This window comes from Crinia signifera, chromosome 1, assembly GCF_055691185.1.
Source record: "Crinia signifera chromosome 1, ASM5569118v1, whole genome shotgun sequence".
NCBI classification, from domain to species: Eukaryota; Metazoa; Chordata; class Amphibia; order Anura; family Myobatrachidae; genus Crinia; species Crinia signifera.
This window is the reverse complement of record NC_139217.1, coordinates 444904671-444919878: the sequence shown is the minus strand read 5'-3', so window position 1 is coordinate 444919878 and position 15208 is coordinate 444904671.

The following is a 15208-nucleotide window of genomic DNA, read 5'->3' as shown; positions in this document are numbered from 1 at the left end:
ATAAGTGCCTGATTCAGACATGATCGATGTTGTGCGAATTCACAAGCCGATCGATTATCGAATGATCATGCGTGCGTACAGATCGTAGTACACATGTGCAAGGTGAAACTGACAAAAATCACAATCCCCTGCCAATTTAACAGGTTGGGGGTGGTAACTGCCGTTTTTGGGGAGTGTCAGAAAAATGCAGACATGCCCAGTTGTTTTAAGGGAGGGTGTGAGATATCACCCTCGATCAGTCTGTCTCTGTTGCACAGTTGTGGAACGGTCAGGGTTAGGCACACTTGCAGACTGAGAAAATCATTTGATGGTGAGTGAGTTGCAAATGGATTTGCTGTCCACCATTCAGCAATATTTTTGCATTCTCAGACTTGCACAGGGTGTCTGGGCGGCAACTATCTGTTGGCAGGCCTCTGTTCATTCATGCAGCTGCGATCAGGTGTGAATCAGTCCCTAAATCGAGAACAGAGATTAAGGAGGGAATTCAATTGTCAGATTGGGGAGGGATTCAATTGCTTGGAAATGGTGTTGTGAATTGCCATTGCTGCAGCGTTTAAACACTGGCAACATCATCCCTTCTTGCACACTTCACCCAGCTCACCGAATGCCCAATTTAAACTATGGTAACACTTTTGTGCGAGTTTCCACTTTCATCAGTGGCGGATTAGCCATGGGGCGATAGGGGCGTTCGCCCCGGGGCACCCATACATCTGGGGGCCCCCACACTGCTGCAGTGGCAAGTCATGGGTGGCAGGCAGCGCAGTCTGGCAGTGCAGGGTGGGTAGCGCTGGCGGGCAGGGGGTCCCTGCGGCGTATGTGAAGTGAGTGGCGGGGTCCCTGCAGCAGATAGAAACTAGTTACTAGTTCCCATCTGCTGTAGGGACTACGCCGCTCACTTCACATATGCCGCAGGGACAGTGGTGTAACTAATAAGTATGCGCCCCCCCAGTAGGGTTAACACCCACCCCCCTATGGGGTTAAGGAAACCCCCCCCCCCCCATGAGGCCGGTACCTCCTGCCTTGCGGATCCTGGCTGTCTTGCGGGTCCCGGCTCCTGCTGCTTATAAAAAAAAGTGACATTCAGAAAATGGCTGCCCCCATACGAAGGACAGTTTTTGAGGATGCTAGAGGCGGCGGCCTCCTCTAGCATCCTCAAAAACTGTCCTTCGTATGGGGGCAGCCATTTTCCGATTGTCACTTTTTTTATAAGCAGCAGGAGCCGGGAACCGCAAGACAGCCGGGATCCGCAAGGCAGGATGTACCAGCCGCATGGGAGGGGGGGGGGGGGTTCTTAACCCCATAGGGGGGGGTGTTAACCCTACTGGGGGGGGGGGCACAGACCTTTTTGTCCAGGGCCCCCAGCCACCTTAATCCGGCCCTGACTTCCATAAAGTATGGTGGCTGTTGTGCAAAGGCATTCACCAGCATTTGAATTCCCCTGAAGTACCAACCAATCAGCTCCTAACTTTTTCCAAACACAGCCTATCTCATGGCAGCAGATTGGCTGGTACTTTATTTCTGTCCGCTTTACTCTCTCCATTGTTTTATACATGCTCTCCAATGGTTCTCTCTGTGTGGAGTTTGTATATTCTCCATGTTTTTGTAAGGATTTTCTGCATATTTTTCAGAATCTTCTCATAATTGAAATCCATGCTGAAAGGTAATTGGATTTAGACAACAATAAACTCTAGTATGTGACTGCGTACCATTGACAGGGCCTATAGATTGTAAGCTGGTGCAGTCTGAGTGGCTATCACAGCAGCAGTTATAGTGCTGTATGGTGATGAAGCAAGAGACCTCTATTATAACCAGCTGCATCAGTGGCATAACTGATGCAGCCCCCCGCGGTGGTGGGGAAGCGCTGAGAAGGTGTGGGCCCCTGGGGGGGGGGGTCTGCGCCGCGGGGCTATAGTTACCCGCTGCCATTTGCCCCCGTCCCCTCCCCGTGCAGCCGGTACCTCCTGTCCTGCGCTTCTGTCGTGACAATCAGAAAATGGCTGCCCCCATACAGCAGACCGTTTTAAAGGTTGCTAGAGGAGGCCGCCGCCTCCTCTAGCATCCTCAAAATCTGTCTGCATTATGGAGGCAGACATTTTCTGAGAGTCATTTTTTATATGCTGCAGGAGCCGGGAAAGCCGGGAAGCGCAGAACAGGAGGTACCGGCTGAACGGGACGGGGGGGTTTTTAACCCTGGGGGTTGGAGGGTAGGTCTGTTAACCCAAAAAGGTGGGGGGCGCTGCCCGAATTTGCGGCATGGGGGCGGAAAATTAATAGTTACGTGGCACTGAGCTGCATCCTGCTGCAGTAATGATACGTCCTGCATCTTAGGACGTAGCCTTGGATCAAAGTCGTGCAAATGGCGTGATCCCTTGCCTTCTCCCACCCCCAAAACATCGGCAAAACATCTCCATTTTTTTTCAAACGGAGCCCATCAATTCTCCCAGACCCATAAACAGCATTAGACTGTCAATCAATGATAGTCTGATGTCTGCCTGCATCCTATGCTGCAGGATCCGTTTGCGCATATGCGCAGAACAAGTTCAGCGCATGCACAAAGTACCAAAAACAGCTGCACCTGTATTACCCCCAGTGTGAATGTGAAGAGCAGCAGTGAGTGAGAGCTCCCACCCACGGGGGACATTGTGGTCTACAGGTCATGCAGAGCACAGTATTATGCAGTGCAGTACATATCTAGATATACACAGCTCAGTAAGCATATATACTGTACAGTAATACAGCTTTCACATTGCAAATGCCGGGTTGCACACAAGATTTGGACACGGGTCCGTAAACCAGGAGTGACCCTGCATTTATGCTAATTGCGTCTCACAGCTTATTGCTGGGTCGCTCACGTAATAGGCGGGGCAGAGTCGCGTCAGGCGAGGTTGGGGGAGAAGACAGCACTAAGATAACGCTGCTGCATCCTTCATAGAAGTGATAGACCTGGGTTACTGTTGCTGTTTTGTTCCCAATTGTACGGGCAGTACGGATGGTGTAATGGTAGCATTACCGCCTCACATCACTAAGGTCATTGGTTCGATTCCCACCATGGCCCTAACTGTGTGGAGTTTGTATATTCTCCCTGTGCTTGCGTGGGGTTCCTCCGGGTATTCTGGTTTCCTCCCACAATACAAAAATACACTGGTAGGTTAATTGGCTCCCAACAAAATTAACCCTATAATGACTGCGTGAATGTCTGTGAGTGCGTGTACATGTGGTAGGGAATATAGATTGTAAGTTCCACTGGGGCAGGGACTGATGTGAATGTTCAAATATTCTCTGTACAGTGCTGCGGAATATGGTCCTTATTCAGATCTGATCACAGTACAAGTTTGTTCTCAAAATGGGCAAACCCATGTGCACTGCAGGTGGGGCAGATGTAACATGTGCTGCAGAGAGAGTTAAATTTGGGTGGGGTGTGTTGAAACTGAAATCTAAATGGCAGTGTAAAAATAATGCAGCTAGGTATTTACCCTGCACAGAAACAAAATAACTCACACAAATCTAACTCTCTCTATACATGTTATATCTGCCCCATCTGCAGTGCACACGGTTTTGCCCATTTTGAGAACAAATACTGCGATCAGATATGAATAAGGGTACGTGTGTGCGCTATGTAAGGAACGTATAATAAATAAGGTACGTGTTTCCCAGCACGAAGCCCGCGATTTTGATTGTATTGATCGGGTCGGAAAAATCGCGTCGATCGCATCGCATGCCAACCAAATCGCATGCGATGCGACCGACGCGATCGACCCGATTTTTACATTGGAATCAATGTAAAATGGTCCCTGAGACCCGATTTTACATTGATTTCAATGTAAAAAGCCCCAAAACCCCCCATTTTTATAGAAAACCCCCCTCAGGTTTTAAATGCCCCCCCAATGTTAACACCACCCCACTATTGACACCAACCCGAAGCGTGGCGAGTGCAGCGAGCCCACGAGGGGTGGTGGTACGCGTCCTCCGACCTTTTCATACCCCCACTATGCACGTCGGCGTGGAGTTGATTTTATAAAGTGTGGCGAGCGCACGCGGATACCTTCACAGGTATCCGCATCCCCTCGCGGGCTTCACAGGTATCCGCGTCCCCTCGCGGGCTTCACAGGTATCCACGTGCGCTCGCCAACGTGCATAGTTGGGGTATGAAAAGGTCGGAGGACGCGTACCACCACCCCTCGTGGGCTTCATAGGTATCCACGTGCACTCGCCACGCTTCGGGCTCGGTGGCGCGCTGCGCTCGCCACACTTTATAAAATCAACTCCACGCCGACGTGGATAGTGGGGGTATGAAAAGGTCGGAGGATTTCGGCAGATCATACCCACTTTTCTCACACTGTCCCGATGTCCCATTCATCGCCCACAGTGTCCTACTCTAGTGTCAGATTTGGGAGACAGTTTGATTAGAGTGGGAATGTGACACGTGGTCGCTCCCCCAAAATGTCATCCCGGGGGGGTTCCTTACTGCTACAATGCCACACCTCCTTCTGTGTACGTGAAGAGTGCATTACGAGCATTAAATGTCAGGAGGTTTTCCAGTGGAAGGTGACTGTTGATAATACTGTAGTAAATGTGTCTTCCGCTGTGTCACACAAAAAATAATCAGTTATGTCCTTTATAGCTTTGTTGCTGAACCCTTCATCAAATAATACAATAATAGGCATTCATATGATTGTATGAGGGGAACTGCCTAAAGTGCTGGAAACAGAATCTGTTGGGATCTGGGGGTCGTAGTTCTTATTGGGATGTCATTCATCTGTGCTGTTGGGTTCCCCTAATGATATCTAGGGTGAAATGTAATAGGATGAGAGATTCAGAAAATGAGAGATTTGGTAAGAAATCTCCAGTTTTTTTAAAGCAGCAACCACTTACAATTCAACATCAAACTGTCTTTGCAGTGTAAATGATTGCCGCTTTAAAAAAACTGGAGATTTCTTACCAAATCTCTCACTTTCTGAATCTCTCATCCTATTACATTTCACCCCTAGTTTTTACAAAGGAGAAATGTTTGAGGGATAGGTTACAGTGAAGTCATTTGCCAGGACTGTCTCCTGCTGGATAATTACTTTATAATGACTGTGTGTAGCCATGAGCTAGCACAATACCTGTAATCAGCAGTTTTTTTAATGGGCACAGCCCCTGTAATTAGCAACTGCCCAGAGACAGAAATGGGCTAAGGACTTGTTTTCACTAGCTGCCAAGATTTTGGCACAGCACCTGTGATCCCCAGCTGCCCAGACACTGGCACAGAACCTGTTGTGGTTACCAACTACCCAGACACTGCCACAGCACCTTTAGCCACAGCTACCCATACACTGGCAAAACACCTGTGGTCACCAGCTGCTGAGACACTGAGACAAATCTAATTCTCTCTGCACAAGTTACATCTGCCCCACCTGCAGAGCACATGGTTTTGTCCATCTAAGAAGGATTTTGTCAGAAAGAGTGAACTAGAATAAGGCCCTAAGATAGTAGCGGCAGTGCAAAATTGGATTGCATACTATGACAAAACGCAAGCGATCCTTCCAACCCCGGGAAGGTCAAGGGGGATCGGTTGCAACTTCTCCCCCTTGGAGAAGTCACAGAAATGGATGGGGGCCTGACTGTAGTCCCTCCTAGGGGTGTTGTATAGAAGATCTACAGTGTAGGTAGACAGTCACAAGATCAACATGTATTTGGTCGAAAAGGGTCAAAAGGTCAACAGGAAGAAGGTAGACAGTAAGGTAAACACGTACAAAAGGGTGACGGTCAAAAGGTCAACATTGTAAACACAGAAATAGTCAAATAGTTTTTTTCAGTTCTTTGGGTGTCATGTTGTACGATTCATCATAATTGACCACAATCAGTGGAAACCTGCAGCGGTGTAGCTACGTGTCACAATGCCCGGAGCAAGGCCATGTTTCGCCCCCCCCCCCCAATTTGTGGCAGGTCCGGATACATGGATTCCGGGAGAGAATCCCGGAATACGGGAGACTGGAAAAGCCTCCGGGAGGGTTGCCAACCAAAACGGAAGATTCCTGGAAATCCGGGAGAGGTGGCAATCCTAGTCCTGACTCCTGCACCGCCCGGCCGTGGCTCATACAGCCGATATTGTGAGCCACGGCCAGGCGGTGCAGGAGTCAGGACACAGAAGGCAGCGGGCGGCACACAGAGCAGGTGGGTGGGCGGCCCACAGAGGGCACGAGAGCTGCACAGGTGCGCGGCTCCGGCGCCCTACTAACTCTCGCTCCCGAAGCTTGTGCTCCACCGGCTCCACCCTCGCAACGCCCCTGGAAACCTGTGCCCACTTGCCACACATTCCAATCATAGTCCACCTGGCTAGTGAATCAAGCAAAACATGTAAAATCACCCCAGAAAACTTGCGTCAACAATCTGTATATTGACCTTTCATCTGTCGACATTTTATACCAGTCGACTAATGCATGTGGACTAGACATTGTTGAACTGGACAGTGTTGACCCATCATCTGGGCGTTGCTATTTTTGATTTAACAAAAAAAAAACTATAATTATGTTGTACATTTTTGAATATTGGTAGATAAATCGTTATTTAATGTTAGCTGTTGTGACAGACGGTTTACTATAAATATTTGTTGTAAACTATATTTAGTTCTTGCTTCAGGGTTATTGTGTAGTGGTTTTGATAATATTGGCATCGTATGAGTCGTGATCACCAGTAATTAAATTTAAAGTAACTAGCAATCTTAGCGACTACATCGCTGTGGCTAGCTACCATGTAAACGTCTATGTATGGTATCACACTGCTATAAATATATGCCTGGCTATACTTGTCATGTTATGCGGCAATGAGAGCATTACAGTTTGTCAGAATGTGACCATGGGTGGGCAATTATCCTCAATTACTGTACAGTAAGGACAGGCTTCCTGCGTGTCATTCATAGGCAGCCTATAATGGATGTTAAATTGAACAACATAAATATACAGCGCATGAAACAATGTATGATTTAATTTGAGTCCGGTTCATTTACTATATACTAGTTAAAAGCCCATGAAAATGACAGCTTCTGCAATGTACGTTCACTGTGAGCTGTGACAGTTTTTCTTTTACTTTGAGCGGTGACAGTTTTTAGCCCACAGACTCCCCACCCCCAGTCCCTATCTGCTCCTACCTCCAATCTGTCTTGTCAGCTCCCTCTCTCCATATCTAGCAAGTTTGAAACAAAGCAATGTCCCTGCAAAAATAGCTTTCTACTTTCTGTTATGGCATCTTTCAGCACACAAAGGAGTAATTTGGTCCATCGAGTGGACTCTAGTAGTCACTGGAGGTACTCGTAGAGGTGAGGAGATGTTAGCCTTTTATATATATAGATTAGATTAGATACCTGGAGATCTTGAGGCTGTTTCATGTTTCAAAGGGTTCATGCAAGTCTCTCTCATTCACATCATATAAAGCAGATTTCATTGCTTGCAAGAATATAAATGCATCTGTGACCCTCCATTGCTACATTAGTGGTTCCAAAAGAAAACTGATTTTTTTCTATTTACTTCTGACTCTGGGTATTATTTATTATTATTATTATTATTATTATTAATAATAATAATAATAATAATAATAATAATAATAATAATAATAATAACAATAGTGTTTTATATATAAATATATCCCTGAGCTCGTCTTGTGGACATTTTGCACTGCTTCAGAAAAGGAATTGGTGTTCCCCCACATACATGCAATCCAAAATGAGGGATAGTGCATCTTAATACCCATTATACATCATGAAACAAACCGTAATGCCAGTTACACATTATGCTACACTGTAATGCCCATTACACATTATGCCACACACCATTATGCCCATTTCAAATTGGCCCTTATTCAGATCTGATTGCAGTACAAATTTGTTCTCAAAATGGGCAAACCATGAGCACTGCAGCTCTCCCTATGCTGGTCTGGACTCATGTAGCTCTGCCCCCCTTTTTGTGGGTAGCCCCGCCTCCTTCCCGCAGTAGCTCTGCCCCCTTCTTGCGGGTAAATCTCAGTTCTCTGTTCAATGCTGGTGGGGGGGAGGCCTGGAGGTACTTCACAATGCCTGTGGCTGTGCTGCTGCTGCTTGTCAGATAGTGTGACAGGCACAGCAGCAATAGCTGGAAATATCAGGAAAGCAGAAGATGATGGTGGAGAGCAGGGGGAGCACTTCTCCTACCTGGCGCCTCCCATCTCTACATACTCTGCTGAGCAGGTAGCAAAGGCCATGTATTTGCAGCATGGTTGGTCTATGTTGATCAAGGGCCTAGCCTAAAAATACTCTAGTTTCCAAACTGAGAGCATCAGGTGGGGAGGAATGTACATAGATAACACTTAAGGTCCAAACACACTAGGTGTTTTTGCCCAGCATGTATGCACAGCAATGATGAGTGAAATCGCTGGGCTGAAAATCGCTCAGTGCATTGCTGAGTGACTTTCACCTGTTTTAGCGATATTCCCCGGGAGTGAACTACTTTGCTCATCTGCTGGTAATATCAGAAAATAAGCGGCGTTGGTCGGCAATGATGCGGGAGCGGGCATCAGCGCTCACCAGTCATCGCCTGCCCATACACACTGGGCGGCTTTTAAGCTGAAAGCAGCTCAAACAACAAAACTGAGGTGCTTTCAGCTCAATGTTGCCCAGTGTGTATGGGACTTTATATATCAGCAAGTCCTGTCTTAGTGGTACCCACTGTAGAGTGCAGCCGTAGTCTATGGTGGGTGTTACAACAGGACGCCTGCCTCTCTATAGTGACTCCGTGTTTTATCATAGTAATGATCTTCCACAAAAATAGAATGTAAAGACCCTCTCACATACTGGCTATACTGGAGTTGTCCAAAAGAGTGGTTCTCAAGTCCAGTCCTGCAGTACCCCCAACAGACCATGTTTTCAGGATTAATGTCTATGAAAACAGACGTGGTCATTACTGGCTCAGCTAAATAAATGAACTCACCGGTACATCATTAAAGAAATCCAGAAAACATGATCTGTCGAGAACCACTGGTCTAAGACATTGGGAATAATTCAGACCTGATTGCACAAATGCGAATGTGCAGCGGACAGTGACCCAATAGACGCCGCCCTGCTATAGTAATATCTCGCCTTGCAAATGAATGTGCGCGCTGTGGGAATGGATGTGTAAGCCTAGCGAAGACTTTACCGCAGAGCGAAAATGTCCAAATCCCGTCGCAAGCCGCTTACCATCAAATGAATGTTACACTGGTCACCAGTCATGGAAGGCTCAAAAAGCCAGGGATTTACTCGGCGGCTGCGATTAGGGCCGGCAACAGAAATCTTGGGGCCCTATACACTTTTATCTCTGGGGCCCATCAAACGCTATCAACCCTCTCCCATGCTGGAACATAAACTGGATGCACTCCCTCACCCTGTGGCCTGCGCTCTAGCACACAATGCACTCCCTCATCCTGCGGCCTGCGCTCTATCACACCGATGCACTCCATCACCCTGTGGTCTGCGCTCTATCACACGATGCACTCCCTCATCCTGTGGCCTGCGCTCTATCACACGACGCACTCCCTCATCCTGCGGCCTGCGCTCTATCACACCGATGCACTCCCTCACCCTGTGGCCTGTGCTCTATCACATTAATGCACTCCATCACCCCGCGGCCTGCGCTCTATCACACCGATGCACTCCCTCATCCTGCGGCCTGCACTCTATCTCAATGATGCACTCCATCACCCTGTGGCCTGCGTTCTATCACACCAACATGCTCCCTCACCCTGCGGCCTGCGCGCTATCGCACAGACATGCACCCTCACCCTGCTCTCACTCACCCCGCGGCCTGCGCTCTATCACATTGATGCACTCCATCACCCTGCGGCCTGCGCTCTATCGCACTGACATGCACCCACACCCTGCGCTCACTCACCCTGTGGCCTGAGCTCTATCACACCGATGCACTCCCTCATCCTGCGGCCTGCACTCTATCACACTGATGCGCCCCCTCACCCTTCCGCCTGCGCTATATTACACCGACATATCCGTCCTAGAGTTGACACTTCAATCTCTGGTCAACTAGGAGGCTATTTCTGCTAGGCGTCATGGATAATGCCTGGGGATGTGGCTGTGTAGCTAATAAACTGACAAAACTCGCAGACAGCTGAATCGGGTACATTTGCAAAAAGCTCAAATTTTCCTTTACGTGTTATTTATTTGTAGTGCTTTTTGCAAGAACTGAGCCAACGCGTCTTCTTTTGCTCCCGCTAGTATACACAACAGAGTTGATCAAACTTGTTACAATAGCGGAACTTGGCAGAACGCCCAGTCGCCGGTTTCTATGGTAACAAATAATCCTTCAGTAACGGGATATAAGCCGTATAAAATCCAAAGTAACATTACATAAGCACTTTTCACAACTTGCAATGTTTATTCACACAGAACAGTTCCTTGGTGTAGTTATAATGAGCTTTCTATCTATTCCCACATTTGTAATAGCAATATATAGACATATCTGTGGCATGGATGGTGTAATACTGGGCATTAATGCTTCGCACACTCCCACCAAGGCCATATCTGTGTGGGATTGTATAATATCCATGCGCTTGTGTGTCTTAAGGGTGTGAACCAATTCTGCCTATTGCGCAAGCTTAGACATTGGTCAATGGTCGGGGGGGGGGGGGGGGGGTCAGAAAAACATACAGAACTGTAGCCCTCAAGGTACAATGGGCTGAAGATGGCTTGAATACGGCCATAATAAATGGGCCACCTGCATAAATTATTACCGCATATGTTATTTAATATATCGTATCCGGTCGACGGTTTATCTCTCTTTATCACCCTTGCATTTATCTCTTGTTAAGGCTTAATACCTGCACCGGCGAGGTGCAGCGAATCCTGTTTAGGATTCGCTGCACATTCGCCACGTTCCGGAGCCTCACCGGCTCCGGTATTCAACGAGTCAGGGGCTCGCTGCCCCTGACCGGCGAATATGAGCTCCTGCGGCGAACGCCGCAGGGAGCCTGAGGACGGTGGCAGGCAGGGAGATGGAAGTCTCTCTGCCTGCCCCAGAGCGTATGTGGGGGGGAGGTGGGCTCCCCGGGTGCCAGGTAGCACAGGCTGCCCCCCGGGGGTGCCAGCAGGGGACCGGGTATATTCACTACACCCGATCGTGCATATGTAACGATCGGGTGCAGTGAATATATGAATATCTAATGAGCGGCTCGGCTCCCGGACCCCTGCTGTGTAAAAAAAAAATATATATATTTTTTTTAAATTAAATATATATTCATGTGCTTACAGCACATGAATAAAAGTAGCATGCCCCTCCTCAGAATAAAATTCCTGATTTTTTGACACCAAATGTAAAAAACAAAACACTTTATTTTAAAAGTTCACATTCCACTTCACCATAAAAAGATAGCGATTGCTACTCGGTGAATCATGGCGAAAAAAACCTTCAAATGTATTCACCATCTGGTCATTGAATAGGGTGATTCACCGTTTTAGTCAAAAATTCGCCAAACAGCACAAATTCGCCATAAAAACATGGCGAATCAGGCTCATTGAATACCGCCCATTGATTATAATTAAGGGGTGTAATTTAGACCTGATTGCACAGCCCCAAATTTTCAGCAGCCAACATTCAAGTAGAACGCCAGAGTGAACTCCTTTGGGTAATTCAGCACCGATGGGATGGGACCAAATTCCGTGGGGGTTCTGCGCGTATGTGCACATGTGCAGGCCCTGATAGTGAATGGCTTTGGTGCGACATCAGCACCCACCCCTCTTTGGCGGACCCCAATGGAAATAAATGTCAGCTCAGACCATCGAATGATTTCTCTCCCCTTTTGGCCACATGCAAGGGGATGGGTTTGCGTACATCCCCTCACATGGTACTGAGGGGATTCGGTGGCGGGGGCGGACCTTTGGCTGGGCGGCGTTTCAGGGCTTGCTAAGCAGCGGTGTCCTGCATGTGTATTACTGGCCGTAAGCATGCAAAGTCTATCAATAATCAGCTGCCGTGCAAATTTGCAGCCATGCGATCAAGTAGTGCAGAGCAGGGGAGGATGGGAGTAGTAATGGGGAGCAGGATGCAATGGGTCAGGATGGGAGTAGTAGTGGAATGTAGGGAGCAAGGTGAAATGGCACAGGATAGGAGTAGTAGTAGTTGGGAGCAGGATGTAATGGGACAGGATGGGAGTAGTAGTGGGAAGCAAAGTGCTATGGGATAATGGAAGTAGTTGTATGGAGCAGGATGGCAACAGTACTGGAAAGCAGGATGTGAGAAGAAGTGCAGAGCAGGGGGCAGGATAGGAGTAGTAGTGGGCATCAGGGTGCAGTGGGACAGACTGGGAGTAGTGGTGGGAAGCAGGGTGCAGTGGGACAGACTGGGAGTAGTGGTGGGAAGCAGGGGGCAGTGGGACAGACTGGAAGTAGTGGTGGGAAGCAGGGTGCAGTGGGACAGACTGGGAGTAGTGGTGGGAAGCAGGGTGAAGTGGGACAGACTGGGAGTAGTGGTGAGAAGCAGGGTGCAGTGGGACAGACTGGGAGTAGTGGTGAGAAGCAGGGTGCAGTGGGACAGACTGGGAGTAGTGGTGGGAAGCAGGGAGCAGTGAGACAGACTGGGAGTAGTGGTGGGATGCAGGGTGCAGTGGGACAGACTGGGAGTAGTGGTGGGAAATGGTGCAGTGGGACAGACTGGGATTAGTGGTGGGCATCAGAGTGCAGTGTGACAGACTGGGATTAGTGGTGGGAAATGGTGCAGTGGGACAGACTGGGAGTAGTGGTGGGAAGCAGGGTGCAGTGGGACAGACTGGGAGTAGTGGTGGGAAATGGTGCAGTGGGACAGACTGGGAGTAGTGGTGGGATGCAGGGGGCAGTGGGACAGACTGGGAGTAGTGGTGGGAAGCAGGGTGCAGTTGGACAGACTGGGAGTAGTGGTGAGAAGCAGGGTGCAGTGGGACAGACTGGGAGTAGTGGTGGGAAATGGTGCAGTGGGACAGACTGGGATTAGTGGTGGGCATCAGAGTGCAGTGTGACAGACTGGGATTAGTGGTGGGAAATGGTGCAGTGGGACAGACTGGGAGTAGTGGTGGGAAGCAGGGTGCAGTGGGACAGACTGGGAGTAGTGGTGGGAAGCAGGGTGCAGTGGGACAGACTGGGAGTAGGGTGAGAAGCAGGGTGCAGTGGGACAGACTAGGAGTAGTGGTGGGAAATGGTGCAGTGGGACAGACTGGGATTAGTGGTGGGCATCAGAGTGCAGTGTGACAGACTGGGATTAGTGGTGGGAAATGGTGCAGTGGGACAGACTGGGAGTAGTGGTGGGAAGCAGGGTGCAGTGGGACAGACTGGGAGTAGTGGTGGGAAATGGTGCAGTGGGACAGACTGGGAGTAGTGGTGGGATGCAGGGGGCAGTGGGACAGACTGGGAGTAGTGGTGGGAAGCAGGGTGCAGTTGGACAGACTGGGAGTAGTGGTGAGAAGCAGGGTGCAGTGGGACAGACTGGGAGTAGTGGTGGGAAATGGTGCAGTGGGACAGACTGGGATTAGTGGTGGGCATCAGAGTGCAGTGTGACAGACTGGGATTAGTGGTGGGAAATGGTGCAGTGGGACAGACTGGGAGTAGTGGTGGGAAGCAGGGTGCAGTGGGACAGACTGGGAGTAGTGGTGGGAAATGGTGCAGTGGGACAGACTGGGAGTAGTGGTGGGAAGCAGGGTGCAGTGGGACAGACTGGGAGTAGTGGTGGGAAGCAGGGTGCAGTGGGACAGACTGGGAGTAGGGTGAGAAGCAGGGTGCAGTGGGACAGACTGGGAGTAGTGGTGGGAAATGGTGCAGTGGGACAGACTGGGATTAGTGGTGGGCATCAGAGTGCAGTGTGACAGACTGGGATTAGTGGTGGGAAATGGTGCAGTGGGACAGACTGGGAGTAGTGGTGGGAAGCAGGGTGCAGTGGGACAGACTGGGAGTAGTGGTGGGAAATGGTGCAGTGGGACAGACTGGGAGTAGTGGTGGGATGCAGGGGGCAGTGGGACAGACTGGGAGTAGTGGTGGAAAGCAGGGTGCAGTTGGACAGACTGGGAGTAGTGGTGAGAAGCAGGGTGCAGTGGGACAGACTGGGAGTAGTGGTGGGAAATGGTGCAGTGGGACAGACTGGGATTAGTGGTGGGCATCAGAGTGCAGTTTGACAGACTGGGATTAGTGGTGGGAAATGGTGCAGTGGGACAGACTGGGAGTAGTGGTGGGAAGCAGGGGCAGTGGGACAGACTGGGAGTAGTGGTGGGAAGCAGGGTGCAGTGGGACAGACTGGGAGTAGTGGTGGGAAGCAGGGTGCAGTGGGACAGACTGGGAGTAGTGGTGAGAAGCAGGGTGCAGTGGGACAGACTGGGAGTAGTGGTGGGAAATGGTGCAGTGGGACAGACTGGGATTAGTGGTGGGCATCAGAGTGCAGTGTGACAGACTGGGAGTAGTGGTGGGAAATGGTGCAGTGGGACAGACTGGGAGTAGTGGTGGGAAGCAGGGTGCAGTGGGACAGACTGGGAGTAGTGGTGGGAAATGGTGCAGTGGGACAGACTGGGAGTAGTGGTGGGAAGCAGGGTGCAATGGGACAGACTGGGAGTAGTGGTGGGAAGCAGGGTGCAGTGGGACAGACTGGGAGTAGGGTGAGAAGCAGGGTGCAGTGGGACAGACTGGGAGTAGTGGTGGGAAATGGTGCAGTGGGACAGACTGGGATTAGTGGTGGGCATCAGAGTGCAGTGTGACAGACTGGGATTAGTGGTGGGAAATGGTGCAGTGGGACAGACTGGGAGTAGTGGTGGGAAGCAGGGTGCAGTGGGACAGACTGGGAGTAGTGGTGGGAAATGGTGCAGTGGGACAGACTGGGAGTAGTGGTGGGATGCAGGGGGCAGTGGGACAGACTGGGAGTAGTGGTGGGAAGCAGGGTGCAGTTGGACAGACTGGGAGTAGTGGTGAGAAGCAGGGTGCAGTGGGACAGACTGGGAGTAGTGGTGGGAAATGGTGCAGTGGGACAGACTGGGATTAGTGGTGGGCATCAGAGTGCAGTGTGACAGACTGGGATTAGTGGTGGGAAATGGTGCAGTGGGACAGACTGGGAGTAGTGGTGGGAAACAGGGTGCAGTGGGACAGACTGGGAGTAGTGGTGGGAAATGGTGCAGTGGGACAGACTGGGAGTAGTGGTGGGATGCAGGGGGCAGTGGGACAGACTGGGAGTAGTGGTGGGAAGCAGGGTGCAGTTGGACAGAC